We start from the raw sequence: 21,121 nt of genomic DNA, 5'->3' as shown, positions 1-21,121 counted from the left end.
TTGCACCAAAAAAAAAAAACCTACCAACTACCAATGAAGGTATTTCTAAGGAGGTATTGGAGGTATCATGGGCTGCTGTAGTGTCCAATAGTAAACATGAAGGAGATGTACTCAGCCTTACAAAATAGTTGAGGAGCTGACATAATCATCCAGAAAAGTAGTGCACACAAAGCAAAGCATTATGAGCCTCTAACCTATTCTACGGAAGTGGCCTAGTAAAATGAATTTGCATAATCCGATTTATCTATTGAATAAATGATAACGAAAAAAAAATGTTCTTCATGACAGTGTCAACATTACCTAGTCTATTATTATAAATTATATTTTCTGTATTTTCTGCGCTTAGTATTTTCATTTTATGTATGATAATAATGTCCTGCATATTTTTAATAGCACATTACGCTGGTACTTTGTACTGTGATGCTATTAGTGTTTGGTGGTGTTGGTTGCTTATATCTTTTTACTAATTATTTCAGCTCGTTTCGCTTATATTAAATTTATTTTGTTGACATAAGAAATATTTTGTTTATATGAAGTTAATTATATGAGCAAATAGATAGTAAACCCTCGGCCTCGTTCGAGTCATAAATTAATGGCATGGCATGTAGTTTCATAATCAAGTTGAACATTACTATTTCACCACTAAAATACAATAGCTACTTGGTTCATATAAGGACTATCAACAAGGTTCATTTTTATTTTGTATTTTTCGTATTTTTTTAACTTTTATTATATATAATTAGTTCCCATCATTTACAAAAATTTTCAGTCCGGAAATTATGTTTATAAATTAATAGACAACCTTAGTTAGTGCAAAACTTTAATTTCATGGGGGATTGAAAACAAAAGTTCAAACACTAAAACTCCGACGCTCTTACAAAATCGTGATCTTAAAAGTATGAAAACAAGCAATTATTTTTATCTGAAATTGTTATGATCAGTAACACCGTCATTACAGTCGGGGAAACTCTAAGATTAAACAGTTTTCCACAGTACGGAAAAGTACATACAAATTTTATATGAAAAATTTTCTAGTTTTCCTACTTTTAAGAGCACGATTTTGTAAGCATCGGGGTTTCAGTCTTTGAACTTTATTTTATTTAAACTATTTTGGGGTTTTAGTTTAGTGAAGTATTACAATATAAGTATGTATATATTTGAAAAGTGGTAATTACACTCTTTCATTTGATATAATGGGACGTCACTTAGCCTTTAACCAGCGGACAATCAAGACGCTTTTAATGATACCTCATTTGTCAAATTATGATAAGCAGTTTAGAAGATACGAGGGAACAGATGAACATACACGTATAGTCGGGGTAATTAGTGCCTGACTTTTTTTCAAATCGGAAGGACAAGGAAGGATAGTTATATAAGAGTTTATATTCTATTAGGACAAGGAAGTAGAAGAACAGAGTATAGCTTGAAACAGGAGATGAAAGGGAAAATATTTATGAATTTGCAGGTGTGTCAATTAGTAAGGAATAAAGTAACCTAAATATCCTCCAAACTAGTTTTTCAATCATTGGTTTTGAGAAACTAGTTTATTAAATAAAATTAAAATACAATACAAGGGCTAAGTTTAAGCCCCTACAACGTCGCCATCAAATTATCAAACTTTATATTTTGATTTTATGAAACAACGTTTCCAACAAAAGATGTTTGATTAAAAAAAAAACTTTAATTAAAATTTTGTATATTTAAGCTTTTCTTTTACATTTCAAAAGTTCTTTTGTATCCATGCCCCAAGTTTCCGATTTTGCTGATACACGAACTCAAAACTACTTTTTAGAAACCACGCTTTGTGTAAAGCACACTAAAAAAATTGCAGAAACCTATCTTTTTTCCTTTTTGATTAGACCTGATGAACAAAAGGAAACGGATTAGTTAAGTTATTGAAAACCAATATACTCCTGATATATTTCACGAATTCAGAGTATATACGTAAGTGGAATTATATTGGAATTGATTTAAAAAAATATAGTAACTAATTTTAAATTAAATTAACTTTTCGTTTTAAAATACAAACAAACAAAGCAGTAGGTATATAATTATTTAGTCCCTTCTATTATTTTATGTAATTTGTAAGCCATAAAAGCTTCTTTATATGTTTTGGAAAATATATTAAAATTTATAAAACAAGACGTAATCGAAGTAATTTTCTATCAACAAATTATTGACTACAAAATATATAATAATTTTCTCTCTATATACGCTCATTCATTCTATATATAAATATTTATTCCTCATTGTCTTGTATATCAATATTTAAGACAAAAATAAATTTTTCTTATAATCTTTGACAAGGGTTGACAGTTTTTATCAAGTACTTACCTTATCAAGAAAAAAAAATATATAGAATTGTCAAGAGATAAAAAGAACCTGTTGAAATAATTTTTCTTATTGAAGCAAACGATGATATTTTTTTACAAAAGTAATTTACTGCTTGTATTTCAAGGAATTTGAATCAACACGTATATTGTCAACTAGATAACTTCAAAGATTGGGGCCAATATCAATAAATATAAAGAAAAGTTGAACGGTAGAAATAAAAGCAATGTAAAAATATATAATCATATTTCTATTCTAAATTTCCTCATAAATTATCTTACAAAATTGCTACTAGCAGATTGTAGTTAACGTAATTATGCATAATTTAATACTCTCAACTTGAGTAATAATATACTCTCAAGTTTTGTTGAAATACTGATTTTTCAAAAAAAAACAAAAAAAAAAAAAACTCACGAGGGTGAGTGAAAAAAACTTTTTTGGTTTGAAGTCGTTTAAAAACTTAAAGAAGTCCGAAAATTTTGCAGTTTTGAACGGATTACGCAGGTAGCAACTTTTTTTGCTTGCAAAACGTAGTTTCTCACTCCTCAAGGAGTCCATTTTACGATTTTAGTTGTTTTATTTTGAAAGATTTTACTAGCGTAATTTACCGGACATTATATCACATTCAAACGATATTTATTAATAAATTTTGTTTTCAAAGAGTTTGTGAGGTATTGTAAAAAAAAAACAAGCGAATAGACGATAATACAGACTACTGTGGAGTTTATAAATACATATTTAATATGTCATAAAAGTTTAAAAATTGTTTTGTATATGACAATGTTATTTGAAAATAGTTCAAAAGAATAAAATATATTTTATCCATTTTATAATACTTTAAACTTATGTGAAATTATGTAAGAAAAAATATTGTTTTTTATAATTTGAAAAGTTTTTTTAACTCCAATAAATAATTTCCTCCATACCCACTAATAACATTGCAGTAAACAGACCAAAAACTTGAGTTAATGATTTAAATCAATGTACAGCAAAATATTTCCATTTTTACCTAATCCATTGCTTCTATTGCTTCTCATTATTTGAACGAATACCGTGAGTGAATCTTAATCTCAATTAGCTGAAAAGCTACATCATTCAAATTATTCAGCCCTAGGATCCTTAACAAAACCTTCGCAATAGTTAGGTTTTATCGCTTCTAAGAAGATATTTTACTTAAATAATACTTAACAGCCAAAATTTTTCGGGGGTGATTGGGGGCATGCCCTTGGACTAAAACAAAGTTTTCATATTTTTGGGGGTGAGGGAAGATACAACTCCGTGTCAATACAGGGGTGACTTTGTTTTAATTAATCCATACAGGGGTGAGTTAGTTTTTATTAGTCATCTTTGTTGCTATTTGATTATCTCAGTTATTCAGTATTTTTCAATAAACAAAACTATCTCTATCATTTGACCTTTGACTGGCCATTATCATCGACCTTATTGATCTACGTTTTAGTGTCTGTAATATATTTCAAACTTATCAATAGGTTTGAAGTCTAAATGAACGTAAAAACATATCAGTTATTCCGTATTTATCAGTAAACGAAAACAACCTCTATACCAACTCACTTCTGTATTGACATGTTGTTGTATCTTGCCTCACCAGCACGAAAACGAAAACGGTTGTAGACTCAGAGTATGCCCCCAAACATCCCCTCCAAATTTTAGCCATTAAGTATTTTTTTAAGTAAAACTTATTTTCGGGTCTTTATTTACTGCAGTAATGTAAAAGTACTGGTAACAAATATACAAGTTTTGAGGAGGACTCGAATTAAGAATCAAATGAATTAACACATTAGAAATTATAGAATTAGCAGTACAAACGAGTTTACGGTATTTTTCAATTGAATATTATGTAATCTTATAATTTTTACTTTATATAAAAATCAGTTCTTGCGGCACTGTATACTAAGAAAAATCGGAATCAGATTTTTTAACATGTTTAAAAAAACGAGTGAATATGGACGTCAAGTGAATTTACCTGTTTGTTTTTTATGAAATGTTTTACAAAATATTTGTTTCTAGGGGAAAGGGTACAAAAAATGTTCTTTAAAACCGCATTTTTTTATAACTTTTCGGTATGACGATGTTATTCAGAATTATTAACGTTTATCTACTATGAATGTTTTTTACTCTTTACTTACTGTATTTAAAAAACAGCTTATTATTATATAATATTCTTGAAAACAAACCTTGATGACTCTTTAAAACTTTCTTCAATTCATAGTACAAAAATTTTGTTTTTTAATTAAAATAGTTTTTAAATTTTGCAATATTTAATTTAGTAATATCAGTTTTAAATATTAGCTTCATTTCAATAAACTATATACAAATTATTATAAATATGTAGTTATTAAAAATACTTATTGAAACTTTTAATTATGAATATGAACTGAAAAAAAAAAAAAAAAAAACTGACTTATAAGGAAAAAAAACAATAGCCACAATGATGAACTCCAACTCAACTTACATTTTCCAATTAGTATCTTAGTGCAGAACTTATTAAAGGATGTTCAAACATTATTTTAAAATTTTGATAAGCTCAAAAATGTAATTGTGAGCCCCGTTTTTCAGCTTTTAAATGGCTTTTTTGGAGTTTTTCCAAACATTAAACAGGTAATATCTCGAAAAGGAAGAAGTTTACGACAAAATCACAAAGAGCGTACCGTTAAATGACCCATAGAACTTAAAGTAACTTTTACTTGATTCAAAAAAATGTCATTTCACTGTTTCTGTGTAAGGGGAGGGTATGCAAAAATTGGACCAATCGGGTTTCTGACAAGATTCAGAATATTAATCTATAAGCTTTTCAAGAATGAATTGACAAAATGCGGTACTCATATTTTGCACACTCAACCCCAACCAGCGCCCGCTCTATCCAGTCTTTTAATGTAAAATATTAGTAAAACTTCAACAAATTTCAATGCATCATTCTCATAGTTTGCAAAAACAAAAAATAGAGTACTAATAATTAAAAAATAAAAATTTTATTCCATTCCCATCTAAAGTCTGCGGTTTTGTGTTTGAAAGAAAGATGAATTAAGGAATCCAAGAAATGTTGGGTGTTATTTTCAATTATATGTTTCTAGAGATTTTTTCTAAGACTATCAAAAGCAGAATGTAGATAGTACCTTATTGTGTGGTTTAACTGATCCCTATTACATATTAACTCGATCGATAATGAAGGTATAAAACGCTGACCAACAAAAACAATTCTTGATATCTAATACTAATGTTACTAATATAACTTTAATGTTTTATTTATTTTATATCGAAAATCTATAAATTTCAAAATAACATTTTTCTCTCCAGAGAAAAAATTTTACACTATTCGGTCAAAACTTATGAATCTATTTGTTTTGAAATATGCATGTAATGAAACGACTTTTTACATACCAAACTTTCTGTCGGGACTTTGCCTAAATTTTGCCGTATTTTCTATCTCCGTAGAAGTACTACGAAAAAAACGAGTTTCCTGATAAAAACTTGTGTAACAATTTATATTCAGATTTGCTGAAAGTACAAATTTCTTGGCTTTCTGAATCAAATATCGTAAACTGCATCCACCCTGTTTAACTTTTGTACTGTGTCTAACGCAGGTACAAAAAAAAAAAAAACATCGAAAATCCGCCAGCATAATTATAATCTTTAGGGAAGGACTTTCACAAGGTGCTAATGAATTCGGACAATAAAATTTTAAGATATTTCAAGGATTTCCAGGACTGAAAATATTGTTTTCTAGAGAAAAAATTTCTAGATTTTCTTCTGTTACGTACTCATTGATACGACTAGATCATTTTATATTAAAAACGAAAGAAAACATAAGACGCTTGGAAAATAGTATTAATCTATTTTACTTTAGGCAGTTTTTGAACGAAAATTGAAATTTGATAAAAAATAATTGTGGACCGACCGTGGGTATGATGAACGCAAAAATGTTTTTTTAGTTTTTATGTAAATCTTCTCAGAGCATGTAGATTCCAAAATTCATGTATTCGTCGGCCAATTTATTAGTTGAGGACTAAAATATTAATTTATTTTTATAAACAAATAATTTTTTCTCTTACTTATAAATAAAAGTACTTTGTATTAAAATTTATTATTTGCTGATAAACTATTTTCTTAACAAATCGGTAGTATATATTCTAATAAAAGGTGTTCTTATAAATCCTACCTATAGACAATCTACTAGAGGCATAAGTGTTAGAAATGTAGGGAGTATATAACAGATTACGACATTATATTACGTTACAAATCCGTGTCTAAAATAAAAGATATGTGTAACTTTATCGTGTTGACAAAGAAGGTAGATTATGGTAACAAGGCTTGAAGTGTGGTATTGGCTAAAAATGAATTAAATTTTTCCTTTTTTATACAAATATATTTTAAAAATTATTTCTATGCAAAACTCCGTACAAATTAAATAAAAATTTATTTATGAAAATTTGATCAAAATTCCCTCTTAATATACTGATCAAAATAGTCAATGGTCTCAAAGGTTCAACAGGCACAGGTTTTAATTACACGCCTACGGGAAAATACTCCACAAGGTAGGTGAGTGAAAGATCTAATGAAACCACATAATTGGGTCACTAAAAACAGCAAATATGTCTTCCAGTGATTTGATTCGTGAGGAGAATATAATACCACCGTGTCGTAGGTGTGTACTACAGCCTGCATTCTAATTTTGACTCCAAATATCTCAAAAACTATTCATTTAAAAACTTTGAACCGGTCGAATATCATTTCATTGAAAATTTTAACCTTGTTTTTTGTCTAATTTCCTCATTTTTGAACATTATTAATAAAGAATTATAAAGAAATTGCCAACTCCTATTCTTCCCTGCTTGTATATCCTTTACATAAACGGTTATACCTACCTGTTATTTTCTTTTTTGTGGCCAATATGACCACAAGTTTTTTTATACCATGCATATATGAAATATATATCAACGAATACTAGTTTTAGTCCCAAGTTTGTAACTAAAAATATTGACGAGTAAAATTTCCTATAGGGTTCCTAAAATCACCTCAGTAGTTTGCCCTCAGCTAAAAATACAAAAGAGATATCAAGCTGAAATTTTGCGCAATAAGTAAGCGTGCGTAAAAAGTAATCTTGAGTTCGTAAAGGACACAAGGTCAATTGGGTGTTGTAGTAAACAATTGAAGAGGACAAAAATTTAAATGTAAAAATTTTTCATGTAAAAAAAAAAACTTTTGTTTGAAACATTTTTTCGTATACATCATGGTTTACCCTTGAGTGTCAAAATTATGAAAAAACTTTAGTGTCCATTTACTCCAAAACTTTAAAACATAAAAAGTTTTCTTTCAATGATCCTGAAAGCCCAGGATAACATCATAATGATATCATTGGTGATGTTTGAAATAAAATAAGACAACCTTTTTCTCTTTGTATAGACAGCCTCATAGTTAACTAAATAAATCTTACCACCACGATTATATAACATACGTATAGTTAGAAAAGAAATAAACTATACGATTCTAAACTTATCTTCTTAGAATCACATGTTACGGGTTAACTAGCGCGTTGGTAACGGAATACAAAACTAATGTTTTAAATAAACTAACCAATATATAAGTCATTTGTGTTTTAATGCATATTTTATATAATTTGTCTCGATTGTCTGAGCACACCACAAGGTTATCCTTATAAAATAATCTATCACGAAAAAGAAAATAAAACAAGAAAATTGTATTACAACAATCGGAACAACTAGAATGACTATTTGTAAACTTTTTTCAAACGATAATATATACATGAATAATTTTAATGGAACTTTTGTCATTGGTTTTTAATTAAGTTTATAATAAACAGGTAATCAAATAGATAGACGACTATAATTAAGGCTCTGAGAAAAGATCAATCTTAAAAACAATACCATCATGCTAAAAAATATGACTATTTCCATAGTTCTTTCTCTCTAACAGTGCCACACGATTTGTTATCGTGAAACGACTCAGTGAAATATAATTACTTAATAATACTAATTTTTGATTGACTTAGTGTGCTAGAAACCACGTTTTTACGGTTAACGCCGTCCAGGGCCTAACAGTATATATATAGAGCAAAACAATTTTGTAACTAAAATTCCTAAAAGACTGCTGGTTAGTTAATTGACAACAACATTTATTTTGTCTGCTATACTCCTATGGACGTGGAATAAAGTTTCTAAATGTTAGAAGCAAAGTTCTTAATGTTGCTTCGAGAATAACGAAATGTGGGATACAAGCGATTGTAGCTGTATCCCATGCTATAATAAAAAAATATAAATCGAATAAAATGTAAAAATTTATTTTATTTAAATTCAGCATAACGTCAACAATTAATCAAGAGACAACCCATAAATATCAGACATAGAATTTAAACTCACTGACTTTAAACATAAACCATATGAAGTCCGCTTACTGATGGTAAAAAAAAACCACAGTATATTATTATTTTTTTACGTCTAATCGCATTAAAACGTATACTAACAAAACATTGGGAACAAAAAATTGTCCATACAATAAATTTTTATTTATACAAAGCCTTTTTATATAAATAAATATAACAAATACAAATAAATATATTTGTACAAGTACAGGGTTTGATAAAAGCCTAGAAATAGGTCTTATGAAGTAGATGCTAGATGAGAACAAAAAATACATGTCCAAATTTGGAACAAAGGTATAAATAAAGTAAGTTTCAAGCAATCGATTTAAATTTGCAAATGTCATTTTATCATAGCATAATAAATATATGGTGGAAGTAATGAAAAACTAACTTTCTGTTTAGTATGAATTAAAAATTTAGATAAAAATTAAATTTTAATATACATGCTGGTTTTATTCAAAACTAGCATGCAATTTTTTACCAGATTCACCTCTATGAAAGTTTAATGCAAATTATTTGTTTGAACAATGAAATTTTGATTTAAGCATTTTCAACATGAGCGCCTTCAGCCTTTATGAAAAGGGCGATATTTTTAAAAATATAAAATATTAGGGTTTTATTACTGTTTTGTACAGTAAAAGCAGGTACCATGAACGGCGTTTACCCTTGAAGTTTGTTATTTCAATTGGTCCATATGCCTTCCTTTTTGTCTTTCTGGTTCCAATCTCTTGCTTAAATATTTAGGCATTTTCTGGTAAAGGAAATAAAAATAACATAAATAAAAAACGTGATTAAAATCATAGAGCCATGTAAAGATTAGGTCAATAGATACGATTCAGTGAAGATGTGTACGAAAACTAACTTGATGTTACAACCTTTTAGTAGTCATATTAATATTTATTTTATTTTATTAAAATAAATGTTTACCCTGCGCTGTCGATTGATGATTGAACGTAAAAGTTTGAAGCGCCGAGAATATGAAAGTTACAACACAACACAACATTATACTTTAAATTCCTGGAAAATTTACAACAAAAATACGTAGTGAAAAATACTATTTTCACATTTTAGTTCATTAAAATAGCTTGTACTTTAAAAATAAATTAGTGGCTTGTAACGAATAAAATGGCATGGAAAATAATTACGAATGCGAGTTTTTTTTTATAGTTAAGATAGAAGCATGTGGTTATAACGGAAAATTTTGTTTAATTCGCATATGTTCAAAGTTTCATCCCAAAATCTTTTAGCCTTAGTGAAAAATGGTAAAATATCATAAAATGAATATTAATATCAAAGAAGAGAGCTTAAAATCGCATTTTTCATATTACTTCCAAAATTTATGGAAGAAAATGCCGCATCACCGTGAAAATAGTAATACAATTCCGTAATAAAACCGACAATTAGTGAAATAATAATAATAGAACCGAATAAATGGCCGAGCGGTTATCTTTAAATAATATAACCGTACTGTGTACATCATATTATACTTGAATCGACTAAGTGAGCGAGCGACTAAGGGCGCAATCCCCTTTTACCGTTTGACTACTTAAACTGAGAGGTTGCGGGCTCGAATCCTGGCAGCGGCAGTCTGATAAGTTATAATTAATGGAACGGTAAATGGATCGCGGGGTCGGCGCTTGGCTAAGCACAAAGTAATTAATTGTATGTATTCGGATAAATTTTAAGTAAATAAAAATTTAAAATAATAATGTGGATAGCCTCTGTAGACTTGTATGTCTGAGGAACGGAGGTTCAACCCCATTATTACTATTATTCTTATTAGTAAAAAAATTTAAAAAAGCATGTTGGCACATTTTCAAAGCTGCATTTTTAGCATAAAATTTTCGTCATTTTCGTTTAGAGGGAGGATATACAGTCAGTCCCCTAAGTTTTCTAAAATTTTTGAATTTCATAAAGGTTGGTTTGCCAAATTTAAACCAAAGTGACCGATTGGTTCATCGCTTTCAATATCGAATCATTTTACGTAACGTAACATTGTTAAAAAATTTCCCCCAAATTGAAACTCAATCCTGTATTTTTTATATGAATTTATTTATTTGTGTTTGTTTATATTTTATTTGTTATATATATATATATATATATATATATATATATATATATAATACCAATCTCACAATAAATAATATGAAACAAACACAACTGAAATCTGATAAAACAACAAAAGTGAAAAATAAAACGATGACATTTTATGTTCGTTCGGTAGCATGTACACAACACATACCATACACGTAAATATATAGGGGTGAGTCACGTACCTTAGATCACAATTTACATTTATGTGTTTTAATAGTAATCCAATGCAGTTACGGACTGACCCAAAAGTTTGTGAAACTAGATTTTTTATTCATTCATTCGATAGAGGGTTGTTTGGAGACCTTAAATCCGAATTTGTGTATTCGCGAAATTAACCTTTAAAAAATAATAATTTTTGTTCTAGTTACCGAAATTTGATGATTTTGGTATCGTTGGACTTGTCTGCTTTTTATCTTCAAATCCATTCATGTGAAAGTAACGTAACGCTTGATAAAAAAAGTTTATTGTGTTCAAAGTCAAAAAATTTATCGTGAGTTTCTTTTGTAACGGTTTGTGTTTCTAACATAATCTACACCCTCGCGAGTAAAAATTTTTCACATTGAAATTTTGTTCCCCCTCCAAGATAATACCCAAGACCCAAATGACCTATTTTGCTCATTTACGAATTAAACTTCAATTTTCTGCTTGATATGTCTCTTTGCATCTTTAAAAAACTATTTGCAAAAAACCGCTACACAAAGAAATTTTTACTACAAAAGAAAGAAAACTTTTGACTTTGAATACGAATAACTTTTGTCTATCAATCGTAGCGTCTCCTATGACATAAATCAGTTTAAATATACAACCCAGATAAGTCCAACGACACCAAAATCATCAAATTTTATTGAATAGAACGCAAGATATGGACCAAAACGCATTAAATGTCATTTTCCAAGACGTTGGTAAAAGGATTAATTTCGCGAATACACAAAATCGGATTTAAGTTCTCTAAACTGGCCCCTATTGAATGAATACGTAACAAAATTTAGTGTAACAAACTTTTGGGTCCCCTCTCTTCAATTTTTACATGAAAGATTTTTTATGTTTGATTGATGAAGTTAAATAATTATTATTGTTATCAAGTGGTCATAGTGTTCGACAAATTCCTTGCTACGTTTTTTCAGACCGTTAGCTTAAATATATCATGCCCATTTGAATAAAGGTGCTAACCCGCGGAAAAATTGAATAGTGATGACACAGATAGTGATCGAAGGTACATCACAATGAGTTAATGAGTTAATTAATTATTTTTACGTTTTGCACCAAAAAATGTTAGTTCTATATTACTTTATTACAACATTTCTTGATTTCTTCAATTGATTAGCTTGTATAAAATATGCTTTGGCATCATATAGTTGTTGTCTCTATAGAAATAACGTTCTTGAAACTGAAGGTTGATCAAAGGCTATTATCTCCATGGCGAAACACTTTTCCCTAATATACGAACAAAAATAAATATTTGAATACAAAAACTCACATCGAAACAATAGAACCAATTCTTTGTTATATTTTTTTTCATCGTGAAAATTATAATTTTTGTTGTCTTTTCTTATTTTGTTTAAATAATTTTTTTTCTTACTATATAAATAATATACATCCACTCATTCTTTGTTTGTTCTGTCTAAAGCAGAGACAGATAAATTTGTGGGAATATATATATGAATAATGAGTTCAAATGAACTAAGATTGTTTATAAGCTATTTTCTATTTGACGTCATCCAATATTTACAATAAAAATGGCAATATCTTTAATTTAAATATTTCAAAGAAATTTTTTAATTAAATCGAGAACTTTTCGCTTTTTTCATACGATGCAAGGTTTTCTTTGGAGTCGCTTACATAAGACTACATGGTTAGTTAAAATAATAGCTAAAAAAATTCAAACAAACTAACAAACTAAAAAACGACGCTTTTATAACCAGTTGAACTAAAAACCAAAAAGAAAAAATTAATTTAAGTTCAAAAATCATTTTATCGTAAAAAAGAATGGGGTGCTGTATTTCAATTATTGTAAATATTTTATTGACAAATATTAGTAAAAGTAAGGTCATTATCAAATATCTTGGAAATAACTACACGCTTTTTTACGATAAAACGGTTTGTTTTTAATCAGCCAATTTTTTTTTTTTTTTTTGAGTTTATAAAAAATATTTTCCGCTTTGTAATTTCGCTTGTTACAAACGCTTATTTTTTTAGTTTTTTTAAACTCTATTATTTAAATTCTACTTTTTAATTCAGGTAGATTCGTGTTTTAATATTTTTTAAACTATAATTTATTAATATTATGGAATGTTGTCTGCGCTTCCACCATGAAAGATTTTTTAGTATATTATATTAATCCTGAATATCCTGATCAGAATAATAGGACAAATTTATAAAATTATTGTATTGTCATCGGTCTTTTATAAGTATGCTTAGTTTCAATTCATTCCGACTTTTTGAAATTGGTGAAAATCACGTTCAAAAATTCCGTTACATAAATATACATGCCAAGCTTATAAAAGCGTGTTAAAAAGGGTGAATTTACTACATTGCGTCATTTTGTTTAAAATCTTCTGAAATTTTTGTAATATTTTTTAATATAGACGTTGCAAATTTTTTAGATTTATTTATTTTTTTTTAAAGTTTACTAAAAATTTCGAAGAAAAAGAAGGAAAAAAAAATTTTTTAATTGTTTTTTCATGTTATTTTACAATTGAAAATGATTTTCCTAACTATAAACGCATCGTTTTAGCAACATCTCCACAACGGTATATTCGATGTTTTCGGTCTTATTCCTTTGAGTTCCGAAAAAAATGTTTCCAATACAAAAAAGTTACCATTTTAAACAACTTTAAATCAGTTTTGAATCTAAGTTAGATTTTAATGGAACCAGAAATCTCAGTTCGAAGGTGCAGTCTATGTCAGTAATGCTTCGTTGATCTGACTAGGTTCTCCCTTAAATAATTAAACAGTTTTGTTATCTCAAATAGCATTATATATATTTGAGTTTGTGTTCGCTTTATTCAGGAATATCCCACAATGTTCCCAATCAAATCCCAGTTGAAAGAAACTGGTAGAGCTAATTAAATTTTGTAATGGGTCATCCTAACAAATTCCCGATCCCAGAGTGGAAAACCTAATATTATATCATATATATTTCTTTTGTTTAGCGCAATAAGTTCCCACCTAGATCTCATTTAGGAAAATTGGCGTCGGAACAACTAATTTGCATTGAGCAGTCCCATGTTCTAAAACAGATTCCGGTAGGTAGCAACTTATCGATCATGGCACATCCACGACCACTTGAATTCCAGTATACGTATTGGGTCAATTACATCTCGGGTACCTACTCAACTCACTTGCAAAACAATAATTTGATATTTATTTTGGACATCATTATAATTGGAAATTTAGACACCAATGTCTTTTTTGTGACCGATTAATTTTAACATTGCTAATCATGTCCTGGTAAGTTTTATCTTCGGTTATTTTGGCATAGTTTATTTTATTGTATTTGTGATTTTCCTCATCGGTTATTTATTTGCGATACATTATACACAGCTAAAACGTTTATATACAGCATATTCAAATAATTTGTTGGATAAGAACCCAAAAGACCCAGAAAAACCTTACTGTAGTTATCTCAGATTATCGGTTATAGTTTTTTAACAGGGTACTCAAAGATTGAGTACTCCTCTCCCACAAACTGAATTTTAGAAAATAATGACTGAAGAAAGACTATGACAAAAATTGTAGTGTTTTGCAAGTCAAGTCGATTTTTATACCATGTATATATGAAATATAAAACTTTTGTCCCAAGTTTGTAACGCTTAAAAATATTGATTCTACGAAAAAATTTTTAGTATAGGTGTATATAAAATCACCTAAATAGTCCATTTTCGGTTGTCTCCGTCCGTCCGTCCGTTCGCCTGTCAACACGATAACTCAGAAACGAAAAAAGATATCAAGGTGAAATTTTTACAGCGCACACAAGACGTAAAAAGTGAGGTCGAGTTGGTAAATGAGCAACATAGGGCAATTGTGTCTTGGGTTCGTAGGATCCATCTTGTAAACCGTTAAAGATAGAACAATAGTTTGAATGTAAAAAATGTTCCTTATCAAAAAAATAAACAACTTTTGTTTGAAACATTTTTTTTTAAACATCACTGATTACTTCCGAGGGCACACATTAGATGCAAATTTTATAGTATGTATTAATATGGGATCCTCAGTTTTGTATGTGTGACATGTATAGGTATATGTGTATTGTCATAGAGTAATCAACACTGTCTGTACATATTTCAACCATTAATTCATCCAATCGTTTGTTTTCACTTGTTTTAAATGAGATATGGTATATCAACTTCTTGATTGCCTGGAGTTCTCACAGAATTTAGCATGAAATTAATGTGAATAGTGACGAGAAAACGTCTGATTGTTATTAATCTTAAAATAATTTAAGATTTCCATTTTAAAAGTTTACTTGATCTGACATTGATCCATACGGTCAATGAAAATGCTGAATCCAAGGTCACCGTTAGATTGTACGATTATAGCCTAACAACTTTTGTCTTGATTTTATAATTTAGTTTTTATCTAAAATTCAGAGGGTCTCGCACTTTTTCAACACGCTGTATAACAATATGTTTTGAATATAGTACTTTTGAAAGTCATATGGTAAGTCGCTGGACTAACGATCTCAGACACGAGCTCCGTTCTGCAGTTATAGAAAATAAACAATTAACTCTGTTTTATTCACTTGTTATTTTGTATACATATTATGATATTAGCAAGCACACATGAGAGCAAAGCTGTAACCTATACTTTGAATTTAACCCGAAATTTTTTTCGTGAATTATAATTTTTAGATTGATTTTGAGTCAAAAGTTGAATAACCAATGATATATACTTTATACAAGCTTCCTATTTTGATAAAATTTTCTACAAGAATGAATTTATTTCTCATTTCCTATTGCTGTTTTTTTTTTCTTAATAAATATTCAGAATTCATATACAAAAATTTTTTGTATCATTTTTCTTAAAATTCAACATACTCTAACATTGATTTATCGATAGTATCATTGATTTATTGTTGGATGTAGGTAGAATTTATTTAAATTATTCTGTGTGAAATAGACAATAAATGAATTGATAAATCATTGTGACGTGTTATTGACTTACAAAAAACTAAAAAAAGTAATGTTTTATTTGAATAGTCCATCCAAAGATGTATTCTGCCAGATATTTCCATACAAATTTTGCACTCCTGTAAAATAACGCAGATATACTTCTGCGTATAACTTTTTGAGAATGTGAACTACGCGCACTGGGGAGAAGGGTTAAAATACGGTACTTGGGAGTATCGTTAATAAAAGTACTAATAAATAACTTTATTATTCATAAAAATATCTATTAAGATAGTATAAGAGTATTAGAAGCTATAAAACGAGATAATAAAAGCTTGAAATAGTTTAACTATAACACAAAATAACCCGAGGGACTTTGCAGCTTTATTGAGAATTATATTTAAAAATATTTTAAAAACACGGAAAAACAACTATTGTAAACATAGTTAGAATAAAGTATCTACCGCTTTCTCGTGTGTCACATACAATTCTACAAAAATTAAGGACAAACATAGAGATTACAAAAAATCGATAAACAACCTCAGAAACGCTTTCTGGGGGATTATAATGGCACAAAATAATGTTTGCTAAAATTTTAATCGAATGTTCATGGTTTTATAGACTGTGAGTGCATAATAAAGCGGAAATTGTCATTCTTTTCACTTCTCTTTTAAAGAACTTCTTACGGTATGTTTTATCCGTTATTCTAGTATAGCGTTAATGGAAATATTATTTTCCTATTTCCGTATTTTTCAATTTATTTTGCCGGCAGTTTAAGCGAAAAATGTTTTTTAACATCTTTTATTGTAACAGATTTTCTTATATGATAAATAATACATTAAAATCTTCGAAAACCCTATTTCCATAAAAATTCGAGCCTCATTAAAAACCTTAATTTTCATGGTATTCTAATTTACATTTGATCATGCTCCGAAATAAAAATAATTATGGAAATTGCTTTATGGGCTCGCGGATTAAAACTTAACTCTAGGTGGAAGGGAGACGTTACATTGACGATTCTGAAACATTTCTTAATTGAAAAATTGTCACACCATCTTTCTTTGAACGCAAAAATTATGACTGCATCACAAGCTTAAAATTGATAAATATCCGTTAGGCTAAACAGACAGAGAAATAACAAGGGCGAGCTGAAAAAATATTTAGAACAAATTACAATATTTTCACAATATGTCGAGCAACAGGCATTCATTCCATTGTGAACACGATAACTCAAAAACGAAAAGAGATATCAAGCTGAAATTTTTACAGCGCACTCGAGACGTACAAATTGAGGTCGAGTTTGTAAATGAGCAACATAAGTCAATTGGGTCTTGGGTCCGTAGGACCCATCATGTAAACCGTTAGAGATAGAACAAAAGTTTAAATGTAAAAAATGTTATACTAAAAAAAATAAACAACTTTTGTTTGGAACATTTTTTGTAAGCATCACTGTTTACCCGGGAAAGCACACATTAGATGCAAATTTCATAGTATGTATTAATATGAGATTATCAGTTATGTATGTGTGACATATATGTGTAGTGTGGAGTAATTAACACTGCCTATACATGGTATTTCAATAATTATTTCAGTTTATTGTTTGTTTTCACTTGTTAATTTAGTTATCTATGTATTTATTTTTGAACCCCTACTTTTCAATTTCAATTTGTGACACTCCTTAAAATTAGTGCGGTCGAAATAAAAAAAAGCGTGAAAGTTTTCAAGATTTCAGACCGATAATGGTTTTTTCAATCACTAATAATATGGCTTCTGATTTAACTTGTCTCTTAAAAAATATATTTCTTTAGGTACACCAGCTGATATAAAAAAAACTTCGATGTTATTAATAACTATTATTATAAGTAATACAAAAGTTCATAAGACGTTTTAAACTTTATGTTAACAAGCAGGAGCGAGTAAGTTTTGTATTTAATAATAGTTTGTTAATATTGTATGATGGATCTAAATGATGTTGTCTGTCCTTTAACTTACATTTAGTAATAGAGTATATTTCATAGAGTATCAGTGAATCTGCTACAAGATGAGATTTTTCAAAGCGATATAAGTACTAAAAGATTGACCTTACTAAAACAAAACAAAAAGGAATTGTTTGTCAAAATTTTCAATTTGCAAAATCGGACCCATTACAATAACTTCCTACTGGGAAGTTAAAAATCATTCTATTGTAAAAAAGCGTGGGGAAGAATATTTCAAGTATTTTAATATTTTATTGGCAGATATTGGTAAAAGTTAATTATTTTATTTATAAAGTATCGATAAAATACCTTTAAAGCACCTCACGCGTTTTTCGTTGAGTTTGATACATTTTAAACCTAACACCAAAGTATAAGTCTATGTAAATTTTTAAAATATTTTTTATTTAGTTGAGAAATTACATAAATTTATATGCTGTTGTTTTTTCAAAATTAAGTTACATGGGTTAACGCATTTGGTAGAGTTAATTGAAAATTTCGTGAATAGGTGTATAGTTTTTTATAGGTGCAAACAACTACTTAATTCTTTTATGGTATGAAAAATTATCGAATTACTTACAAATACGACGCAGCTAAAAAATTGACACGCTTACCTAAAACAAAACAAAAATCATTGAATTGTTATAAATCATAACAAATAGGAATCCGTATTTGAATGGGATAGAGTGAAAAAAAAGTTTATTTTATTGTTTATGGCATAAAAATTAAAACTAGTTATTTTACTTTTAAAAATAAAAAACTGAAAATTTTAATATTACAAAACTGTAGGAAATAATTCATCCCTTATGGTTTGGATCGCAATTTTATGAGACATGGTCAGTTAGTTTTCAAATAAATGAAGGTAGGCTAATGGTAGATGCATTTCCCAAAACGAAAAAAAATTAAGTAGAAATATAATTACAAAAATTCAAATATTAATTTTAAAAAACGTACTGTTAATAAGCATTTTAAAAGGGAACGATTTAACATATTTTTGGGTGGGTACTTGTGCTATTGTTTTTATCAATAGAGGAATTAATTTTAAAAAAAAAAGTGTTCTTATCAAAAAAAATAAGCTTGCAAAAACAAAATATTCCTCAATTCATGATTGTTTTGCCAATAATATGAAACATAGAGAATTGATTGTAGAGAGCTTTACTTTGTGGAACTCCATAATAGGTTTTGAAGAAATAACTTCCAAATTTTCTTTGCTTAGTCCACTGTTTTATTTATAAATTAATAATTTAAATTATTATTACATACATGTTTCGTCTAAACTTAGACATTTTCAATGTGAAGTATAATTTAATGTTGATAGAGGTTTATTTAAAGTTAATTATTTTAGTGCACCACAGATGTTAGATCAATAATAATGCAACATCCTGTATTCTGTTGAAGATGGTTTAATAATATTCATATAAAATAAATTCAAAGCAAAAGTTTTTTGTATGAAGTTAAAAACTGATAATAAATTATTTTGACGTTATGAGTAAATAATATACCTAAAAACAGACACATTATACTATTTGACAGTATCGAATTTACCTGGTATTACATAAAACGACCCCGCACATTTAACCGGGGAAGTGGAATTGGTTTTTAGAGGGTAAGCAAGTGGATGAATTATGTGAAATAAGATGAATGATTCTTCGAAATTTAAAAATTGTGACGCAATTTGCCATGCAGTTGATATGTATTTGGAATGTTGGGAAATCGAAGACAAGCATCAAAAAAGATCCAACAAAAGTATTATTGACGAGAGAAGAAGCTATGCCTTGATATATTTCGTATATACATACTATTATAACGATTTAAATTAGAATAATTCTAATTTTTTTCCCGTATTTATTCAATGAACGCATGTAGTGTTGAATGTCATTTAAATATTTTTTTTGAGTAATTCAATTGAAATTGAAATTTTATATGCTTGTAATTATTTTAAAGTGAATGCAATTTGCAAAATTGAAATTCTCGATAAAAATTCTATGACGCAATGAAATATTTTTAGTATGAAAACCCGATTGCGTTAAATAAAATCTGAAACGAAATAAAAAATCAAGTCCAATATTTACACAGCAACTTTAACAGTAGGGGCCCATTAAAAATATATTCAAATCTTTCTAATAATGGGCTCAGACTGTTAAAGTCGCTATGTAATCTACTGGACTTGTTTCTTTTTAGGTGGTTAAATATTAATGAATTTATAATTGAAAACAATAAGAGATGGAACATTATTAACTTACTTTGCGTTCAATCATCTTTAAAATCAAAAGAACTATATATTGAAGAAAAGAACTATATTCAGATACTTTACGAATCGATAGAAGATTCGATATAAATCATCAACTATAACACATAAATAAATTTGATTACCTTATATACCTGTATATATAAATGTGAACCTTTATGTACAATATAAATAAATACAAAGTAAATTTAGGTCAACAAAATGAATTATACACAATTTATTTTTTCAAATACAAATAATTATATTAAATAAATGAGTTTAATTATATTTAGAAATAAATGTGAACACAATTTTGCAATTTTCTCTTAAATTATCTAGTTTATATTTCCTATAAAATTGCACAATCAGGAGTTTTCGTATCGTATCTATGTTAGCTTAATAACCTCAATTGTTATTTAGCCGTATGTCAAATGCCACTGATGGCATAAAAATACATCAATATATATTCAAAACTTGCTATTCGAATACAACATATCGAAACTAGTTAGTAAAAAACACACAGAAAAGATTTCCACAATGGTAATGTTAAATTATTTGACAGCGTTTTTATAAAATCAAAAAAGCCTCTCAGATCAGTTATTTTTTATTTGGTAAATATTTTATTTTAAGCCCATTTATATCTATCAAACTATGATCTCTAACAATGATCGAAACTTTGCTAAAATTTGCCAATATCGTTTTCATGAAAGAAGCTTAAAAAATTGAAGTTAACATACATTTGAAAATATACATTGATTCATAATTCGACAGTCCTTAGCAAAGCGTGCAAATGAATTTCTCTATCCTACTAAATTATTTACCTCAAATAAAAGTAGAAGTAACATGCACAAGTCGATGGATCTCAAGAACAGTTCCCAAGATTAGGAAAAGTACCAAAATTCAAGGGCATTGTTATCTAACATTTCAATAACGATAACTTTTTATATAAATCGTGTGATTTAACGACATTTGTTCAAAAATAGACCATGTC

The 21,121-nt window shown here is 28.3% G+C and overlaps 1 protein-coding gene across 1 annotated transcript in view; it reads right to left on the bottom strand.

The window, feature by feature from the left end:
• The window catches only part of LOC123290867 (protein still life, isoforms C/SIF type 2-like), a 109,996-nt gene that overhangs the window by 67,782 nt on the left and 21,093 nt on the right, over window positions 1-21,121 (bottom strand). The gene's annotated exons all lie outside the window — the stretch shown is intronic.

The sequence above is a fragment of the Chrysoperla carnea genome, chromosome 1, assembly GCF_905475395.1.
Source record: "Chrysoperla carnea chromosome 1, inChrCarn1.1, whole genome shotgun sequence".
Taxonomy (NCBI): domain Eukaryota; kingdom Metazoa; phylum Arthropoda; class Insecta; order Neuroptera; family Chrysopidae; genus Chrysoperla; species Chrysoperla carnea.
This window is presented reverse-complemented; position numbering and strand designations above follow the sequence as displayed.